General features: G+C 43.0%; 1 long non-coding RNA gene across 1 annotated transcript; it reads left to right on the top strand.

Annotated features, from left to right (window-relative positions):
* The first annotated feature begins 3,001 nt into the window (after positions 1-3,001).
* On the top strand, positions 3,002-19,813 carry LOC114427002 (uncharacterized). The gene is made up of 4 exons (XR_003669416.1): positions 3,002-3,012; positions 5,055-5,058; positions 18,410-18,415; positions 19,762-19,813. It is a non-coding gene; the product is annotated as an uncharacterized LOC114427002 (long non-coding RNA).
* The last annotated feature ends 632 nt before the right edge of the window (positions 19,814-20,445 follow it).

Genomic DNA, 20,445 nt, shown 5'->3' with positions numbered 1-20,445 from the left:
AAGCTCATCACTGAGCCACCCTGAACACATCATCATCATCATCATCATCATCATCATCAAGGGTCTAAATGCTTCTGTGAGATGAGATGAGAGCGCCTTGGTTTGTGTGACTGTATGTATTCCGTACGCCTGACCTCCCTGCAGTGTGGCTGCAGGTTAGCACCGTGCACATTATGGTCAAGCCAATGACAATAGACGCGCTGCGTGATGGTGGCTGCAGGGCGGCTGTAATTGGAACGGACAAGGTCAAGTGTGGCACTCCCAGTTTTGAAGAGAGCAGAGTGCTTTTTTTCTCCCACCCTAACTATGATGAGGACACAATCTGACGGCATGTTGATATAATACCGGGGCCACGCTTCCAGGCGAGTATCGGGGTCAGTGTCACATAAATCTTTATTTACGGAGAAGTGACCCAGACGTGTTTACAGAGAGGAAGAGGAGGAGGAAGAGGAGGAGAGCGAAGTGTCTTAGGTGAGAAAACATGTTTACCAGCAGTGAGGAATTATTTCATCAGCGATCATAAGTTTGTAAACATGTTTACTCGACAGAGCTGTTTGTGCTGGACTGATAAGGGTTTGTCCTGATAGAAGGCACCAGGGACCTGGGGCCTGTTGGCATGTGGGGCCCCCTCACAGTGGCATTTTTCCTCAACGCTAACGGGTGATGTGAAATTCACATAAACAGCGAGTCCGTGTTTACATCCGCGTGGCGTGCTAGGGTTAAGAAGACGTCAGACGGTTTCCGGCCTTCTTCAGTATGGATGAGCGCTGCGAGATTTACAGGCTGTAAATGTTTCTGCAGGAGTGACGCTTCTCTCTGCAGCAGCCTTTAATCTGTACAGTATTTTATTTCGGGAGCTGCTGGAGAAGCCAACATTTTGCTGGCAAAGAAAAAAGACATTTGAAAGAGGATTTAGATGTTTTAGACCATTTGGGAAAAAGTGTTTTTTTCAGATGTGGCAGAATACGAAGGTGACGTCACACCTCTTATAAATAGGCACAAAGCTTTAGGCCCGCTGCCATTGTCAGACTGATGTATAGGTGTATTACTGATGTTTTCCACATCTTCTGTGTGTGAAGATCATTTATATTTAAACACACGAAACATGAAGTCTCAAATATATTATATTCCATCACTTTCCATCATACATTTTCATATATCGGAGACTTTTCAAGACACAAATCACGTCCTGTGAAATGAAAGAGCAGCGTTTCTTTCTGGGTGGTAGTGGCATTGATGTTAACTTCTGTCTACAACAGGTCTATGTTCCTTGAAGCAGCGTTCAGGTGAGGCCCTGCCACAGGTTTCCAAGAACGTTGCTCCTCACGGACCAACATGGCGATGTGGTGATGGAGCACCAGATGGTTATTCTGAGCAGAGTTTCTAAGGACGCACTCCAAAGCAGGCAGATTGAAAGCGACCACACCATCAGAGAAACAGAGAAAGTGTCAGAGCTTCAGAGTGGATGATGGAAGATCCTGGATACAAGTCTTATTTATAATTGGACTGAATCATCTGTGGCAGTCAGAGAGGTTTGTGGTGAGAATGGATTCTCAGATTTGAGGACCTCCACCTTGTTGTTAGGCCAGGACAGATGATACCAGGGATTGATAGTCCATTTTTAAGGTGTGTGTAGATCTATATTTTTATATCATATAGTTTTTGGGCTGTAAACAAACAATGTCTTCCATTCCTGGACCAACCCTACCCTGCAGTGACTCTCCTTCCTACCAGACTGTGTGTATTCGCAGTGAGTCGTACACTCAGGTCATGGCCTGAATCACCAAACAAAGCCGTCGCCGTGCCTTCTGATGCATTCAATCTGTACGTTTCTGCAGGCTAAGATTTGTCTGATTCTCACAGATTGTGACTCACTGGATCATGATGCACCGGATGCCGTGGCTGAACACGGTCGTCTTTATTGTCGTATTGTAAACAGACGGAGAATGAAACATGACAGGGCATCAATAAGCACGCACAAAGAAAACAGCCTGTTTTAGACATCGTTCTCTGCATGCAGGACGACGCTGTGTAGAAATAAACAAGCAGAACCGCGGTTCTTCATAATGACTTTACTCTCAGGAGATTATCAACACACACACACACACACCTCTGTGGTGCTATGTAAAGAAAAGCTTTATATGACTGTGTGTGTGTGTGTGTGTGTGTGTGTGTGTTCAAACCAAGTGATATTAAAAGTAATTATGCCAGCAAGATAAACATAATTAACACAGCAGGAAACCATGTTTTCCTGTGAATATTCTATCTCTAATTATCTTGGTAGGGTTCAACAGGACCAACCTCAGTAGAGATCCATCCCCATGTTCATTTAACCATTCTTTATTTACACCTCAGTCCTGATGCGTCCATGCCTGCTCCACCTCTCTGGCCTCGCAGATACTTTATTCATCGTATTATTTTATTTATTTTGCTACACCCAAGTGTCTGCGCTCCACTTTTTGTTTTGCTGCCTGAGCTGGTGCGTCACAGTCCATAAGAAGGCCACTTAGCTTCATCCTTTATTCATCACAGTGTGCATCAAAGTTTGTGACAAGTGACAAACGCTTTAGCCCTCAATCTCTTGCTTATATTTACCTCTCGCCGCCGTGACCCGCGGTGCTGCTTGGGTCTCAAACAGTGGTGCTGCTGCTGCTGCTGCCTCTCAGGCTTTCAGAGAGCACGTGGCCGGTTTCCAAACTTTCCTCTGGAGATGAGCCAACAATGTTCCTGCATGTCGGTGACTCTCGTGACGGAGTCAAGTCCAATCTATTTATAAAGTGCTTTTAACAAGCAGGTTTATCACAAAGTGCATCACCAGGGAGGTAAAAAGAACAACACAGAGTGAACAGTGCAGTGTGTGTGTGTATGTGGAGTCAAGGATGATAAGAAAGAATGCAATTAGGGTGCGTGCGTCTCCTAGCAACCGTCTCCATCTTGGACATCAGTGGGGAAACATTCAGCCTTGTCCTCACCTGCCGCGCAGGTTCTCCAGCCATAAGCAGGCCGTAAACGGTCCGGGTCCTGAGTGTGATGGTCATCTGAACTACATGCATGGAATGGGTTTCCTCACGCAGCTAACATGCTAATGATGTTTATTAAGGCAGGAATGAGTTGCAGCCGTTGCACGGTTTTAAGTGTCTGGTCTGCCTCTCCGGCTGAGTCCAGCTGCTCTCAGAGCTTTTTTTTTTTTTCTGTCGACTTGAGTTCGGTTTGCTCTGCAGTTAAACTTTATCTTCTTCTCCCTCAGTCAGCAGACGTCAGAAAGCTATCAGTCAGTTTTGAAGAATCTGAGATGAGATCCAGAAATGTTCAGTCCAGTTGAATTTCTGTCAGTGTGGCAGCTGGAGGTGGTCGGAGCGGCTCCCTCTTATCTTCCCTTCATGCTCAGCCGACCCTCAGCTCTTCCTCTTCTTAAATTCTTCAAATTTGTTTTGCTTTTCTTCTCCTCCCCTTCTTCTTTTACTTCTTCATTCACCTGCTCATCTCCTCATCCTCTCCTCTCCACCTTCACCTTCTTCTTTTTCCTTCATTCCTCTTACCTCCTCCTTCTCTATCTTCTTCTATTTTTCTGCACATGTTCTTTTTCAGCTGCTTCTCTTTCTTCCTCTTCTCCTCCTCCTCCTTCTTTTCCCTCTTGCTCTACACCTTCTTTGTTTTTCTCTTCCTTCTTCTTCTCCCTCCCTTTCACTTCCTCCTCATCCTCTTCTCTTTTTCTGCTTCTTCTTCCTCTTCCTTTCACCTTTTCTGTATTTTCTCTCTCATTCCTCTTTCTTCTTCTCCTCCTCCTTTTCTTTCTCTCCCTGCTCCTCTGTCTTCTCTGATGCTTCTTCTTCTTCTGCTCCTCCTCCTCCTAAGTTAAATCATTTAATAAACTACAGCACTTGTTTAAAGTTATTTTATAAACCTGTCTGTTAGTCAGCTGTGCTGCTCCGGCTGTATCTACATGCGCGGGGCGTCGTTTGTTTTGTTCAGTAAATGTCTCATTTCATCTCTTTCTAATCTTGTCAAGTTTGTGATCCTAACTGAAGCCTAAACACTGGTTATATCAAAGAGTGTGTGGAGGGAAGAGGGAGGCGAGCTGCAGTTCTGCAGTATGTGCTGGCATCTCCCACTTCCAGCCTCGGCCCCGCAGCCTCCTGGGAGAATGAAGACGGGGGGACAGAAGAAGAAAAGGTGTTCGTGGTGTCGGCCCGGCGCTGCTGTGCTGCTGCCTCAGCCCCACGTGTCACTCTGACTGTCAGCCTGATTAATGAGCACCTGGCTCCCATGAGCCCCTCTCACAGGGACAACACAGATCAATACACAATGGAAAGTTGCTCCGGAGCGCCCTGCTCACGGCCGCCGCGGGTCCGTCTGAGGCATCAGCTGATTGAAACATTCAAACTATTCCTCTGTGTGTTATTACAATGACTCCAACATCGAAGCAGAGACTCAGTGTCTCAGGAGACAGTGGACATATCTTGAGGACTGTTTGACTTCACACAGCACACTTCCTCTGTGTTGAACTTCAGAGGCCTGAAAAGTTATGGAGCTCTTCAGGGGGCTGTCGCTGTGTTTGTGCCCTTTACGCCGACTGTCTGGCTGCATCTTTTAATGAACTTTTTCCTTTTCTGGTGTTTGTATCAATACTTCCCCACCGTAAAGACAAACCTTTGAAGGTCTCGCCGGACTTTTAATTGCTTTGACAGGAGCGCAAGTCTGTCTCCTGCTTCAGATTTGGGACCAGTCGGGGTCGATAGCTCACAGTCGATATTGCTTTGTGTCAAGGAGAGAGAGGGAGGGTGACAATGTCGGTATTTATGAGTCCATATTGGAAAAGGATTCTAAACGGCAGAATGATTGTTGATATTGAACGTCCGTGCATTCTAAGCGGGCCGGTTTTATTCGCTGCCTCTTTCAGGGATGGTAAGTGATGCCAGTTTTGCTTCCCGCTCACTGCTGGAAAAGCCTGTTTTGCTCCAGGCTATGGTCAATGGAGTCTCCCTACATCACATTCATCACTTTTTATTTTGAGCTTTTCCTCTCAGGGGTGAAACTGATCACTGCTCACTGAGTATCGTTAACCGTTTCCTGCACAAACAAATTCAATAAATGCCAAAATATTCAGCAGCTTCACAAATCATCGTAAAACTGGCAGAAACTTGATGTTCACGTCGCCTCGTTGTTCGTTCTCACCTTGAAAAAAATCCATCGCTCCTTTTGTGATTCCTCTTCTCGTCTTTTGTTACATTATCTCTCTGTTGTGTCAAGGCTGCCTGCTGCTGTTTGATGAAAACTCTCAGCTGAGTTTTTTTTCTGTATTGTTGTCTACATGCAGAGACATTTGTGTTAGCTGTTGAGAAGAGCTGGCTTCGATCATCATTTGTATGTGAAATGTATTTATTTATTTATTTTACACATTGACCCTCAGAGAGAAAACTCTAACACTTTCCAGCAAGTATTTACATAATCAAGTTACATAATCAGTTTTATGATTGATCATATGATCGCCTTCTCAAATGTCTGCATGCAGAGTTTTCAGGCAGCGGTTCAGGTTCCATTTATTCTGCTCAGAAAGCTGCTGGCAGACTGCAGGGTGCCATATTGTCGTTGAAGTTTTCTATTGTTCTGTATTATCTGCGGTGTTAGCATGAAAGATAGCCTGTGTTGGTTGGTGTCACAAAGTCCTGCTAACCCTGTTAGCTGTACAGTTTAGTTTCAAACCTTCTCTTCCTTAGATGGCAACAGACAGGGGCTCTCACTTTAAGGCTCTTATCATCCCATCATATGGCCTCGAAGGTCGGTTTTGGGAGGCGGGTTAGCGGCGTCTGAGGTTCATGTCCCAGTAACTACACGAGCTGTTTTCCTTTCACCTGCTGTTAAGTTTTGTTTTCCTCTCACAGTTGTGTGTTAGGTGTTATCATGGTCTGTCTAAAATTTATAACAAACACATTTTACCTTCTGCTGTTGCCATGGAGATGCAGCCATAGACATACACACACACATATGCCTACAGGAACCTGGTATTATGTTTTTACCAGTGAAAACAGGCTGGGTTTAGAATGTTTATACATATAGAGATCTGTAGTATGATCCCAGCTGAGGAGGAGGGGGCTGTCAGCCAAATCTATGGGAGTGATAACAACTGATGAATGGCTAAAACATGTACAGACAGGCAGATATGTCCTCGCTGGTTTGCTGCAAAAACAAAGCTTGAAGAAAAGTGAGTGTTGTACAAGTTGACTGAATGAATGCTAATGTTTCTCAATATGTAAAACACACTGACCGCCCTCAGTGAGAAGAAAAGAATCAATGGATACTGCTTCTATAAATGAAAGAATAGAGCAGCTGTACATGTTTAAAAGAACTTCACAAAAAACAAGTCGGCTCATGAAAGCAAATCGGAATCTGCAAAAAAAAAATATATGTGGATTTAAAGGATGTCATGACAAAAAAAAAATCAATCAATCAATCATGTGGAATCGTATCCTCCATCACTGAGACTCCTCAAACGTGTCAATATGTATAATTACCCCACAGTGCGTCTCTTCTTACAGCGGCATTACATCATATAGAAACATGTAGGAGCTGAACGCATGTGTCGTTTTAAACACACTCACACACACACACACACACACACACACACACACACACACACATGGTTTCACCAAAGTTTCTTTTGCCCACTTACATCAAATCCCTGCATTATATAACATCCCATTTTTTCAGCCCCTGGGACTCCTTTGAATCAGCCCATGGCGAAGCTTCATAGTAAAAATATTAACTTTCAGTTTTATCCAGGTCAACATCCGAGAGGAGGAGGAGGAGGAGGAGGAGGAGGAGGAGGAGGAGGAGGAGGAGGAAGGGGAAATAAATAAATAAACAAATAAGCACAGAGCACATTTAAGAGCTTATTTCTGCAAAGTCTTTTGGGAGCATTTTATCAGACTTCCCTACTAACTCTTTTTTTAAATTGAGTGCATTAAATCAGTTATTTTCCTTTGGAGCAAAGGTTCGAGCATCCTTAGCAGCAGGGATAAAAACAACAACAACAACAAAACCAGAACAAGGCGTTATTATGTGCAAAGCTGTGTTTGGTCTCCTCCTTTTTTCCAGAAAGTTTGCTGCAGAAAATGTTTTGCTGAAGATAAGCTGTTCTTCGTGTATTTCCTGCAACAAATGGAGAACATTTGTCACGCTGAACGGGCTAATGTTGGGAGCTGCTGATTTACTTTACAAAGAACAAAAAGTTCATGGAGAGACTGTGCGAATACAGAGTGATCAAAAGTAAACGGACACAACTCGTGCGGGCTGATTTTAAGCCGTAACAGATCGACTAGATGTGAAAAATGTCCATTGATCGACTCGTTGCTGCAGGTTTAGAGCACAGAATGAGGATATTAGATGATAACTGGGTGTGTTTGTCAGCCTGACCTCATCAGCATGTCTATAGCTTTTGTCTATAAACACACGTGCACACATGTCTTCTCCTAATGGTGCAGCACAGTCTAAAGTGTATTAGTAAGTAGCTAATCCTCATTTATTTCCACTCCGTGATCAAATATGAAGCCTTCAGGCGATCCTCGGCAGGGAGCAGATCTAAGTTTTCAGCGTCTAAGAGCCGTGGAATACAATATACATTTAAACACTTTCCTTGATAAACAAAGCTTATTCTCACAAGCCGTAACATTTTTTTTTTGTTCAAGGTCTGTTTATTTGCATTTTCCAGGTTACAAAATCAAACAAAAACAGCCATATGGGAAGCTGGTTTACAGTAAATAAAATTAACATTAAAATGAAAGCAAAAATAGAAACACTCAGGTAAAAAAAACGCCTGAGTCAAACACTAAAAGCGTACAGAAGGCTAACATGTTGCCCTGCTGTCTACTAATGTTCGTATTCTGTGGCAGAACCCCAAAAAGTGCAATCATCGGGGAAGGATTAATTGAAATATTCAACATCTTAGAAAAGGCTTCGAAGATTGAATGCCAGAAATTAAATAGTTCAGGACAGTCCCAAAACATGTGGAATAAGTCTGCAGGATCTCGCTTACATCTGTCGCATATTGGGTGCACATCTGGTCTGATCTTGGATAACTTGACCTTTGACCAGTGCAATCTATGATCTTAAATTGAATGACAGTGTGCCGTTGACATATTGATGATGTGTAAATCCTATGAATAATTTTCTGCCAGGTTGCATCTGAGATTCTTTCCTTTAAATCTTCTTCCCACTTAGTTTTAAATTGCACACAAGCCGTAACATTTAAAGGCCATTTAAATGACCTGTTATGATGTAATGTGCACCCTCTTGTGGCTGTGTGTAGAACTGCATGTCAAATAGCAGGAAAAAGTGGAAAGAGTTGGCCTTTTAGCATCAGCGTGAGAATGTGATGTTGCTGTGCCCTCCAGGAGGCGTTTCACAAAGCTTTTGTATGGAAGATAACTAAATAAATAAATAATAATCGTGCAGGATCTTTATGATCTTTATTAGGAACAGCGTCCAGATTCATAATGAATTTCTTTATTATTTGTGCGTTGTTAGACTGCCGCCCTTCTGTGTGAACGTCTAACAAAAAGAAGCACAGGTTGAACATGTCTAGTTCAGATTTTTTTGTCTTTTCTTGGTAATGGCAGGGCCGCTCTGCATGCAGATGGGATCTCATAAAACCAGGCTCATGCGTCGCTTCCTTGAGGCATCTGCATACACACAGACTAAAGCCGCATTCACAATAGAAAAGATAATCAAACTTTCATCCCTGTGTGCAGCACAGAAGGCCATCGCTGCTGTTTAAACAGAAGGGAATCCGACTCTTTGAGGTTTGACTCTGATGAGGTTTAGGTCACAGCTGGGGTGAAGATGAAAACGGTCCATGTGGTTTGTCCTTCTGCATCTCAGGGTTAAACTCAGACTCTCCTCTCTGAATCCAGCTTGGATTTTTACTTTTTCTTTTTGGCTCCTCCACCTGCAAATAACAGGTTGTTTTCTCTTTTCCCGTTCATCCAATCTGCGCTGATGTTTGCAAAGAGAAAAGTGCTGTTATCATCCGGACCACAGCCTCTGGGTGCTGGGTGTCAGACCCGACGACGCTGCCCTCAGTTCTACCCCAGACAGACCTCTCATCAGACTTAAAAGCACACCTGAGTGGTTGAGCCGGGCCCCTTTAATGCGCACATTAATGTGAAAAACAAAAGGCTTGTTAATGTGTAATCAAAGAGCAGGTGGTAATCACTTGATTAAAAGTGCTGCCAAGGTGAACAAAGCAACACTTTGCTTCAAGAGGACCACCGACTAAACCTGACAAAAGCGTAGCTTTAAGAGCGAAGGCAGCTCTCCAGCAGCAAGTGGCTGATGGTGACACTCACAATAAAACTCATTAATGCACATGTCGTCCTTCATCAAGTGTTCATTTCAAAGTTAGAGAAACAAACTTTATTCCTGAGTCAGAGCAACATTGATGCCAAAGAGACACTTCTTTCCACTTTGTATGAATTTCACTGCAACGTTTTCAAGAGAGACACCTGCAAACCAAAGTGTTGCCTCCTGCAGAAATACACCATTCATGAGAGAAAGCAGCAAATGCAAAGATTAGAAAATGCTTCATGACAAAGTGATTATGTGCTGAATATCCCCAAAAGTCTGGAGTCCTGCACAGTCCTGCCTCCTTCAACAAGACTGAAGTCTGCTAGAGACCACCTGGAGACAGAGCACACAGGCTGGAAGTCCTTTGGTCAGATGAAGCTAAACTAGAGCTCTGTGCTCACACAGATGTTGTCTTCATGTGGAGACAAGAAAGGAGAGGCGTAGAACCCAAAGAACAGGCTTCATACAGTCAGACATGGTGGTGGCAGTATGATGCTGTGAGGAGGATTTGGTGGATCTTCTCAATATCCTTCTCCTGATCCACATATTTTGTCCTTTTCGTTCCCCTCTGGAGCCACGGCAGCTAAACTGGTAGCTGTTGCAGCTAATATTTGACGTTTGCACGCAGCGCTACTGTTTGGTTATTAGGTCATTAGGTTAGTAATGTGATGTGTGAAAACATTTATGAAAGGATATTATTTTAAGTTGCCTTTCAGTCATCTCATGGTTCAGAGATTTTCATATTTTAATCGATCAATAAAAATATTCCACCGCGTACCACTAGAGGGAGCCGGAGAACCATTGTTCTATGTAGAATGTGACAAATATTTAAATATTAGGGTTAATATAAATTGAAAAAGGCTGTTTATAGTACATATATAGGACGGAGTAGACAGTAGTGTAAATTACTATAGAATACACTTATTGGAAAAAATAGGCCCACATATGAAAAAAGATCAATTCTTGTTGTACAGTGAAACTTTAATAAGACTTTTTTCACTGTTAATTAAAAGTAATTCATCATAACTTTGGGAAAGAAAACTCATCTGAAGCTCAGAGTACAGTAAAGGTGGTTCTGTGGGCTCCGCTCTGCTCTGCCTGGCTTCAGCAGCAGCAGCATCTCTGCGCCTCCACCCACATCCTCTCCAAGCAAATGAGAGCTCACTTCCACTTCCTCTCCTGCGTGCCGAGTGAATGAACGCAGATCGCTTTCTGCCACGGCTGGTGAGCAGTTAGAGCGCGCCGTTCAGTCCGGGGGAGCTGTCACCTCGCCTGACAGAGCTTCATCATTATCAGATCCAGAGAAGAGAGGTCCCCATGTGTCACAACAGCCTCGTCGTTAGCGCTGCTTTGACTTTCACAGAGAGCGTGGCTCTGCAGCTGCTCCACAGAAGATGCTGCTTGTTGTGTGGCAACATGTTTAAAAGCTGTCACATGTTTTTAACCACAGGAAGACACTTCACTTCTTTAATTAAGTAGATTTAAGTTCAGGTTGGGTCACAACTAGCTTTTTAACTTGACACTTGTCAACTTGTCAGTGGAGCAGGCTTGGAAATATCACAATAAATCTAATTTCACTGGTAGAAAAATAACAATAAAGGACTTATTTAGGTAGCACAGAGGCTGTTTGGTGGTTTTCATTCTTTTTTATTATCCAATATTTTACTGCATCCAACATTTCTCTTCAATTTTTCACCACCTCGTTAAAATTAAATACAAATTTATCATAAATTTCTCTTCTCTTCTCTTCTGCGAAGCTAAAACCGCTAAAATGTTTGACACTGTTGCTACAGCAACTAATTATTTATTCCAACCGCCATGTTGAATAGTTAATATATTTGATTTTGTCATTAATTAATCAGCTTAATCATATCAGTGCTGCGTAACCAGGCGAGAGGAGGGGAGCTGTAACAGGATTATTAACGTTTTAATGCTGCAATCTGCACCAGAAATGCTGATAGAATGAGAATGATTATTTTATGTTCACTGCTGAGGTGTTTGGTGCAGAGTGAACATGGACATGGAGGAGCCTCTCTGTGTGTGACCTGGCCGGTCCACAGCGGACACTTTAAATTGCTCCTGACACAAAGAGAGCCCAGCTAGTCACGTGTGTCCGACTTGATGTGTCTCTGCCGGGCTCGTGTGGTGTTATTGTGTGTGTGTCTGTGTGTGTGTGTGGGGATGCAGGATCTATGGTTGTGTGTACCTAAAGAACAATAAGCCAACATGCTGGACGGCTTGTACCAGGTCAGCCTACCCCTGTTAGTGTCCCTCTTCCTCATTAAAAACTTGCCTCTGGCTCCAAACTCATGACCACAGACCCACTCCCCTCCAAGTGACAAGGACCGCATGGAGGCCGTGATGCCCTCCACTCACAGGAGAACACAGACAGACAGCAGACTCAGTGGATGCTGCTGTGAGATTTTAAATCGACGGTTTGCTCATGCAGAATGTTGCGGCTCTGAAAGCGTGCCTGAGCAGAAGGCAGTTGTGAGGAGAGGGTTTGATCATTTCCTCTCATAGAGGAACATAACGCTCTTCTAGCTCAGATTAGGGGACACCAAAGCCCATCGGAGCATCTTTTTAATCTGCTGCCTTACATAATGAAACATCAACTCACCTCCTCGCTCATCATAGGTCATCTCCCAAGGAGCGTGTGACCACAGAGCTTTGCCAAGCGCTCACATCAAAGCATCGTCTGTTTTTATTTATTTATTTTTTTGGAGCGACATTGTTAATTAGCATGCATCCACAATCAGTAATTAACGCAGAGTAGATTCTTGGCCAGTGAGGTCATCTGCAGAACAGAAGCGATAACTGGGTAACGACGCCGCCGTCATGAAGGCTTCAATCCGTCTCACTGAACAAAGAATAACATTTGTTTCAAGGTTAGCTTTGCACTCGTAGCAAAGTTTTTTCGCTCACTGTTCTGTGCAGTTCTAATTGTCTGCTGACCTTCCACCCCGCAGGTTCAAACGTACATTTGAAGAGCTCTTTGTTAAAGTTATAATTGGAGGTCAGTGATGCGTTCACAGCCTGCTCTGTCCTCGTCCAATCACCTCATCTGACCCGGACAGGAGGCTAAACAAGGACAACGACACTGGCAGCAGTCACACAGACACATGCACCCTTTTGCACCCTGTATCTCCATGAATAGAAGAGGCGCTTATTATAAATACTTTTATTTCCTGGTGGAATCATTAAAACACACACTGGGTGCAGGAATCAAGCCTCTAACATATTATTATATATTTATTTTATTTATTTATTAACGCATTTTTTTTTAATTTTAATTAAATAAACAGCTGAAAGACTCCGAAATATAATGTGACTATCACGTTAAACGTGAGCGCCACCTATGTGGAACCACGTTGGGACCGGAACTGTTGTGCGCAGGGTTGTTTCCTGGGGGATGAGGGGGTGGGCGGACTCAGGTACGGCTCAGGTACGCCTCATATGTGATGATGTACAACAGACGGAGCGCTCTCTGTATTTAACAGGTCAGTAACTGATAAAGATGATCAGCGTCGATCGTTAAAGCTAAGTTTTAGTAGAAGGAGCAGTGTAGATGCATTTTGTCGGAGTTTTGAGCACTTTAGTTGGAGTTTTAAAAAAAGACGGCGGCCATATTGGCGAGCAGCGCTGCTCCCGCGCTGCGTGTTTGTGGTTTTCACGGGGATATTGCGTCACAGACAGGCCGCTTATCGTTATTATATATTATATATTTAGTTTGGCGCTTCCATGTTAGCAAGTGTGTTGTACTTAGTAGTCCTGTTATGTGAACACTTCAAATGTGAATCATTGCTTGTGAGAATGGTCTTATACTTTAGTTGTTATTGAAAATGATCTTTATTTCTCTGTCAGTGATACTAATGCTGTGTTACACAACAAGTGCTCCCAATCTGGACGATAATTACACCAAAAAGACCTCCTGAGATTTTCTGCACTACTAATCCCTGCAGTTACTGACATGTCAGTCAGCATGTAGCCAGTCACTCCAGCCTTCCAAACAGAGTTGGCAAGCTTAGTTCTGTTGCAGCTGTTCTGTTGTGTTTTTAACCCTTGTGCAACGTTCGCAAACACTACCCTTTTGTGTTGTTCGGGACAAAAACGTCCTCTAACTTTAACGTTTTTAAAAATATATCAGAAAAATATTTTTTTCATTTTTTTTTTTTTTGCATAGACCTTTTTATTAACTTCAGTTCTGATCAAAAGTAGCAAAAAAAATCATTTTCCCCCAGGATTTTAACCCTTTAATCACCAATTTCATAAGGGGTGGTGCCGATAAATGGAAAACAAACACACAAAATGGCTCATTTTTAATAGTAAAGGTGAATGTGGACTGGATTTTTAACCTTTATTACAGTCTTGGTCATGTCAAACATTAGTAACAACATTGACTTTAATTTAACATTGACACTGGATTTTTATTTGTTCTCCCTTACGTGTTGTCCGTGGACATTTTTGTCCCATAGACTTAATTATAACCACATTTTTGACTGCACAGCCATGGCACATAATCATGCATTCTTGATTGTTGGTGGTTTACCCTGTTGGTAGGAGGTAAAATTAGTGATTTTTACAGTTAACAACCTGGTGACCCTATTAACCCTTTACCTGCAGGCCTGTGCCAGTGTATTATTGACCTATGAAAAATTTTAGAATCATATAACACAATGTATGTAAAATTAAGCTTATTCAGCAAAAATGATTCAATTTTCTCACATATAGACAAAGTTATGGCCAAAATAAACAGAAACATTACTCTCAGAGGACAAAAATGTCCCGAACAGTGCATAAGGGTTAATATATGTGTCAAAATTGACCTGGAAATGTATGGTAACCACTGCAGTCAACCGAGACATGGTGGGGCACTTATAGTAAAACAAACACACGAGCATGTGGCTGATGAATAAGCTAATACTAGGTGGTGCATTTTGTGGTAGGCAATTATTGTGTTTTTACCACATCAGCTGATTCTGCTGCTAGTTTCACCCATTTAAAAAAACAGCCAAGATGGTGTGATGTGTATTCTGGTGAAAATGTCCAACAACTGTATGGGTTTACGCATTATAATGGGCCTGATGTAGCACTCGCCCTTGCCTGTGTTGTGGTGTTTAGGCAGACTGTGATGCTGCCAACATGGCCTACAGAGACTCTAAACAGCTCTTCAGAAACGTTTGAGTTGGATGATGTCTATAATATCAATGGAAATGCCAATTCATGATGTGTAGTAAGCTGTTTTAATGCTGGAGGCGGCAGGCCGCGTGTCACAGAGCGCATAATGTCCTGCTTGTCCTGTTTAGTGTTCTTTCAGTGGTTTGTCTCTTCCATATCATCATCTCTGGTTACACACCAGGGCTTCTTTGACTGAGGCTGGACAGGAAGATAGGAAGTACCCCGTGACTAGGCTTGTGCAAAATCGTATCGTGTGCAATTAATCGTCAGAAAAACTGTAATCGATTAATATTTGCCACTTATCGATTACGGCGATTAGTGCCTCGTCATGATGACGCATTTTTGTGCGCGGCGTAGTCTCACCATCACCCGCGCACATGTGAGCCCACAATAACAATAATGGTGGAAGGCAGTGGTGTTCAGTTAAATAATGCGGAGCAGCACGTTTCTAACATAAGTTCAACGTCTGTCACCATAAGCCCGAGCACGAAGAAAGCGCAACGAGGACACAACACTACACTACAGCTGTATATAGTGCCGCGACATGCATTAGGTGAAGCGTGGAGCGTTGGTTGTTGCTATAGTAACTGAATTTTTGCTCGTATCAAATGAATAAACTCCGATCTTTATTTACGGACTCCACAGCAAGATAGGAAACATTACAACAGCGAAGTCTCCTCCAGCAGATATTGGAAAGAATTCCACTCAGCCGAGGTACGTTTAGTCATTGTGCTCCTTACGACCAAACGAAGCGCTGGAAGAACGTAACGTAGGTTGATTTGCACAGACACACATTTGAATGTGAAATTGTCCGGTTTGTTTATTTGTTTGTTTTTTCTGCTGCTGTTCTACAGTCTGAGTGAAAACATGCTCTAGTGTGGGACATATTCAGTCACAGGTTCATTTGCGCAGACACATTTTTTAACTTGAAATAATCACTGATGTGACTTTTCTGAACTTTGTTTGTCTATTTGTCTGTTTAATTTTAATGTTGACATGCTTTGTGACCTTAAGATAAAAACATTTGAAGGACAAAGTTACTTTAAATGTTTGCTTCATTATTATTTTGAAGCAGTTTGTGCCTCAATATTATCAATACATATTTCCATGGCTGGTTGGTGCCTAATCACCAGCTTAACCTGTTAGAATGAAGTAGTTAACTTGACTGATGATTTGTCGGTATCATGCTAGAACACTGTGCCAATTTAGAGTCAAAAACATGTAAGTGCAACTGTCATCAATTAATCGTCAAATTAATCGTTATCGGCTAATCGTGATTAATTTTTTTGCCAATATCGCCCAACCCTACCCGTGACTAAATGACTTCCTCGCTGATGAGTTTGGATGATTGTATTTTTTTGTGAGGTTATATTAGTGAGGAAACGTGCAGCAGTTTTTGGCTGGAAGCTTTTGTGTGTTGTAGTTTCAGCACCACGGACAGAGCCTGAACAGTGTTGGTGCTGATGGAGGAAACATCCACCTCCAGCACGCTGCCCAGTGCTGCTCAGGGTTTATTGGGTCAGGGTATTTACTACGCTGCCTCCCTATGTGTGGGAGTGCCTCTGACATTTTAAACAGTGTTTGAAATACTGTTACAGTACACACAAAGATGACACAGCTGCTCATAAATGTGCTTTTTCAGTCAGGTTGATCATGTTCATTGCCTTATTTATGCATGTCCGTGCTCAGCTGGGTCAAATTGTGTGTGTTGCTGCAGCTAAACGTATGTTTCACTTTAATTCCAATATTCATTTTTATTCCTCTTTAATTTCTCATGTATTTCTGCATTTAAGACATTTCCTCTGGCTAATCCACATTTAAGAGGCAAATGGCCAAAGCCAGTATTTCATCTGTTAAGCTAATTAGTGTATCTGCACTTTCATGAGAAGGTGAGCCACGTTCAGAGCCGTGAGCTGCCAAGGTAATCTTTGATAACTAGCCTGATGACCTCACATGACAAGGATATGATGAATTTAAATCTAAGGTCGGGTAGGAGATTTCATTCTGGTGCACCTTTTGTTACATTAGTGTAACTTCTCTTTACAATCCGATAGCAACCAATTATTTTGGCAGTTTTGCATTAAAATGAAGAATATGAATCATCTGTGGAAGCTATAAAACGCTAAAAACATCAGCCAATCCTCCGGGTGGACCCTGCGCAGAGTATTGGCTGGTTGTCACTCTCTTCCTGCTCTGCGCGCACCTGAGAGGTACATGCACGATGGCCGAAGTCACAGACCGCAGCTCGTCTTCAGGTAATGCGCGTCCATGTGATTGGGAGGCGTGGCTTCAGGGTGAGCTCCGAGAGAAAGGGGCGTGTGTTTACTTTAGAAATCTGGCTGACTCTCACTCAGTTCTCAAAATCTCCTACCCTACCTTTAAGACTTCCACCTGGGAGCTTTTGTTTCCGCAGCTCTGCCCATCCAGGATGAACTCAAACAATGAGATTATTTCTCTGCCTGCAGACGTTTGAGTCAGAGCGTGCCCTCATTCAAATGATGCAAATAAATCAACACAAATTTTCTGTTGTCGAGTGTAACTCGCTAGTTTTCTTTTTCAGCCAGCTGGAAGAGGTGAGGAGAGCTCTGATCTGTGCCTTTTTTTAAGTGCTGATATTCGAAACGAAGCAGAATGATGAGTAACCAGACACTGTACAAATGTTCTGTGTGTGTAGAAAAGGAGAAAAGAAGGACAGCATGGCAATGTGGTGTTTAAAAAGTGAGAGTGTTGCAGCTTAAACCCACAAGTTTTTGGTAGTTTTTTTCTGAACTGCAATCAGACTTTATAGCACCTTGTCTCTGGAGAACCGTGACAGGAGAACAATGGAAGAGAATAAAAATATCATTAAAGAAATATGGAAAAACTCTGTTGCCAGAAAACAAGGCACTGCTGCAAAATGTGCCAAATGCCAGTGGGAACAATTGTTACAATAGGGAAGCATCGTAAGGTGGAAGAAAAACAAGACCAGCAGGGAGCATGCACTGTTTTCCTGCTTATGGATTATCTTCCAAACTTTGAGACTAATAGCATCACAGAGTCAGAGTGAGTCTGTGTTTGTCTCTCCGTGGCCTCACAGTGAACTTTGCTTTGGTCAGGTCATCTTTTTGGATCTCTTTGGCTTTGTCCACAAATGATGATTTGGAAAATTTAGAAGTGGAGGTATGATGCAGTTACCGATCCTCTCGCTCTTGCTCCTCCTGAGTTTAGATGCATTTCCTCGTATTTTCAGGGTTCATTTGAGGCTCTTGTGATCAACAAGTATTCTGATAGTCACATTGATTCATAAGAAGAAAGCCGTGGCAGCATCTTGGTCCATGCAACTCCTGCTAATCAAGTGGAGAGAGGTGCAGTATGAATAGAGCTAAAGCCAGAGGATGACATCTAAAAACCTGAGATGCTACAAATCTCATCCTGTCCTGAGTTATGCATATTTCAAAACCATAAAGTTGCTGTAAAATTGGACATTTTAATATGAAAGTGACTCAATTTTGGAGGTAGCCTCAAGTGGCCACTTGAGGAGCTGCAGTTTCTGGCACTTTGGCTTTGTTTTCAGTGACACATTTAGACATTTCCTGTTTTAAATGTGGTGTTTGCATCTTCAGCCTAGCACTGATGTTGGTTTTTTTTAACCTAAAACATCAAAACACCTGATTTCAGGCTGTCGTTGACATATCATGAGGTGAGATTTCACTTTCAGTCAGATGTTCAGATGTTAGCACTGCTCCTGGAGAGCAAGTGGAGCCATTTGAAGTGATGTGGGAGCTTGGATTGAATCTCTCCTGGGCCTCCTCCCTGTAGCGGTGCTTCAGGCATGTGTCACTGTGTGGACCTAGGAACCACTGGGGTGGGCGCTGATGTGATCTCCCAGCAGGCCCAAGATTGCTTTAAGAATCCAGTGAGGAAAGAAATACGTATAATTTGGACTCGATTAAATGTAATTATTGCTCAAACAAAGGGAAAGTAAATGTCAATTCACTATTGACTTTAGCCCCAGTAGAGCTTTCTGTACTTTACATTTGATGTGGAACTCTTGTGTGCAGACTTGCAGTGAAAATGGCCTTGTTTGCCCAGATTGTTCTCTAACTGAGAAAATTGGCAACAATTACATCTGGACTGACACTGGGCTCCTTTCATCAAGTCTGTAGATTTCCTGTAGAAAAAAAAAATACAATTCAAGACATCATCCCAACTGAGCATTTAACCCACAAGCTGGCAGCATTTTAAGTGTATTTTCCTATCAACACTGTGCTCGACAACAGTTATTAAACCCTTTTTTGTTCATCTCAACACAGACAAATAAGAGATGTAAACACCTGTTCTGCTTTGTGTGTGTGAGCAGCACATTATTACAACTAAAGACAGGGATAACGTAATGAGAATGAGAGCACGGGATAACAGGATGCCTTGCTGACAACCAGTTGTTCTGCAGTCAGGATCATTGCCATCTTGTACAACACCCGCCTCTTGCTTGTTGGCACCGCACGGCAGGGTGCAGCTGGCAGGGCGGGAGTGCTTCACCATGCTGTCAGCTGTGCCCTCTGATATGACCATTATTAAGGACGGACGACTTGGTCATGGCCAGTGTACGGGTAGTAAGGCCACACAGATGAAATGGTAAATAAATTGGAATTATTATGCAGATTATCATGATGGTAATCCATGTTATTTGGAGATCTGCTAGTAGTAGTTCAGCAGTCAGAATTTTCTGGGCACAGTCTTCTAGGGATGTCCCGATCAGGTTTTTTTGCCCTCGAGTCTAAGTCTGAGTCATTTGATTTTGAGTATCGGCCGATACCGAGTCCCGATCCGACACTTTCAGGACTCTCTATAAAGGCACTCATTGCAGCAAAACGTGTGTGTGTGTGTGTGTCACACTACCACCACACTGAGATTTCACACACGCATCGAAGTCTCGAACCCAGGACCTCTCGCGCCAAAAGCAGCTGTCATACCCCTACACTACAAGACACAGAGCCACCTTGCATAGAAGGCATTAACTTTGACAGCCCTGATAAATATATATCCGAGTCCTAATCGGGAGGTAATGTCCGATTCCGATCGAGTCTGAAATCACGTGATCGGATCGGGACATCCCTACAGTCTTCCTATTGTCATAAGTATAGGTAAGCTAGCGACCTCTTTTTTAAACTTCAGCTGTGCAGGTTGCTCTTCTTCCTAATCAGGATTAGACTCTTTATAGAGTCGCCTGACAGCTGCAGCTGATACTTGTAAGCCAGCAAGTCCATCCATCATCATCTACTAACCCGCTTTGTCCTGCAGAGCAGGGTCACAGGGGGCTGGAACCTATCCCAGCTAACTACAGGTGAGAGGCGGGGAACACCCTGGACAGGTCACCAGTCCATCGCAGGGCAACATGCAGACAACCATTCAGTCAGGAGAGAGGCAAGAGGCCTAAGATTCAGATTAGTTTGGGTTTCATTGAGAAGATTTGGTGTTGATCCGGTTGCAATGATCAACATCCAGCAACATTCAGGATGAACGAGGCTTCACCTCTTGCAGTCCCACAGGGGCCCTCATTCTGCTTGAAGGTAGATTCAGAGTGGCAGTGTTTAAAGGTGAAAAAAATATCACACCAAGAGAGGAGAAGTCAAAAGTTCAGCTAAACCTTACAGAAATGTTTTAGGGAGAAACTTCCAGATGGTGGAAGAAACTGTTGAAAAAGATTCCAATGCTTAGTTGCTCTCTACTTTAAAATAGTTAAATTCTCTGCTGCGTCTGTCGCATGCTAATTTCCTCTCCTCTCCTTTGTGTTCACATGAAAGCTGCCTCTCTATCATAACATCCACTTTGGACTTTTTAGAGGCGCTGATTGAAGTCTTGAGCTTTTGTCTTTTCAAATACAGAATCCAGTAATCATTTCACCCCCCCCATCATATCATTCACTCTGTGGGAGCTGAGTGTAAA

This window comes from Parambassis ranga, chromosome 22, assembly GCF_900634625.1.
Source record: "Parambassis ranga chromosome 22, fParRan2.1, whole genome shotgun sequence".
NCBI classification, from domain to species: domain Eukaryota; kingdom Metazoa; phylum Chordata; class Actinopteri; family Ambassidae; genus Parambassis; species Parambassis ranga.
This window is presented reverse-complemented; position numbering and strand designations above follow the sequence as displayed.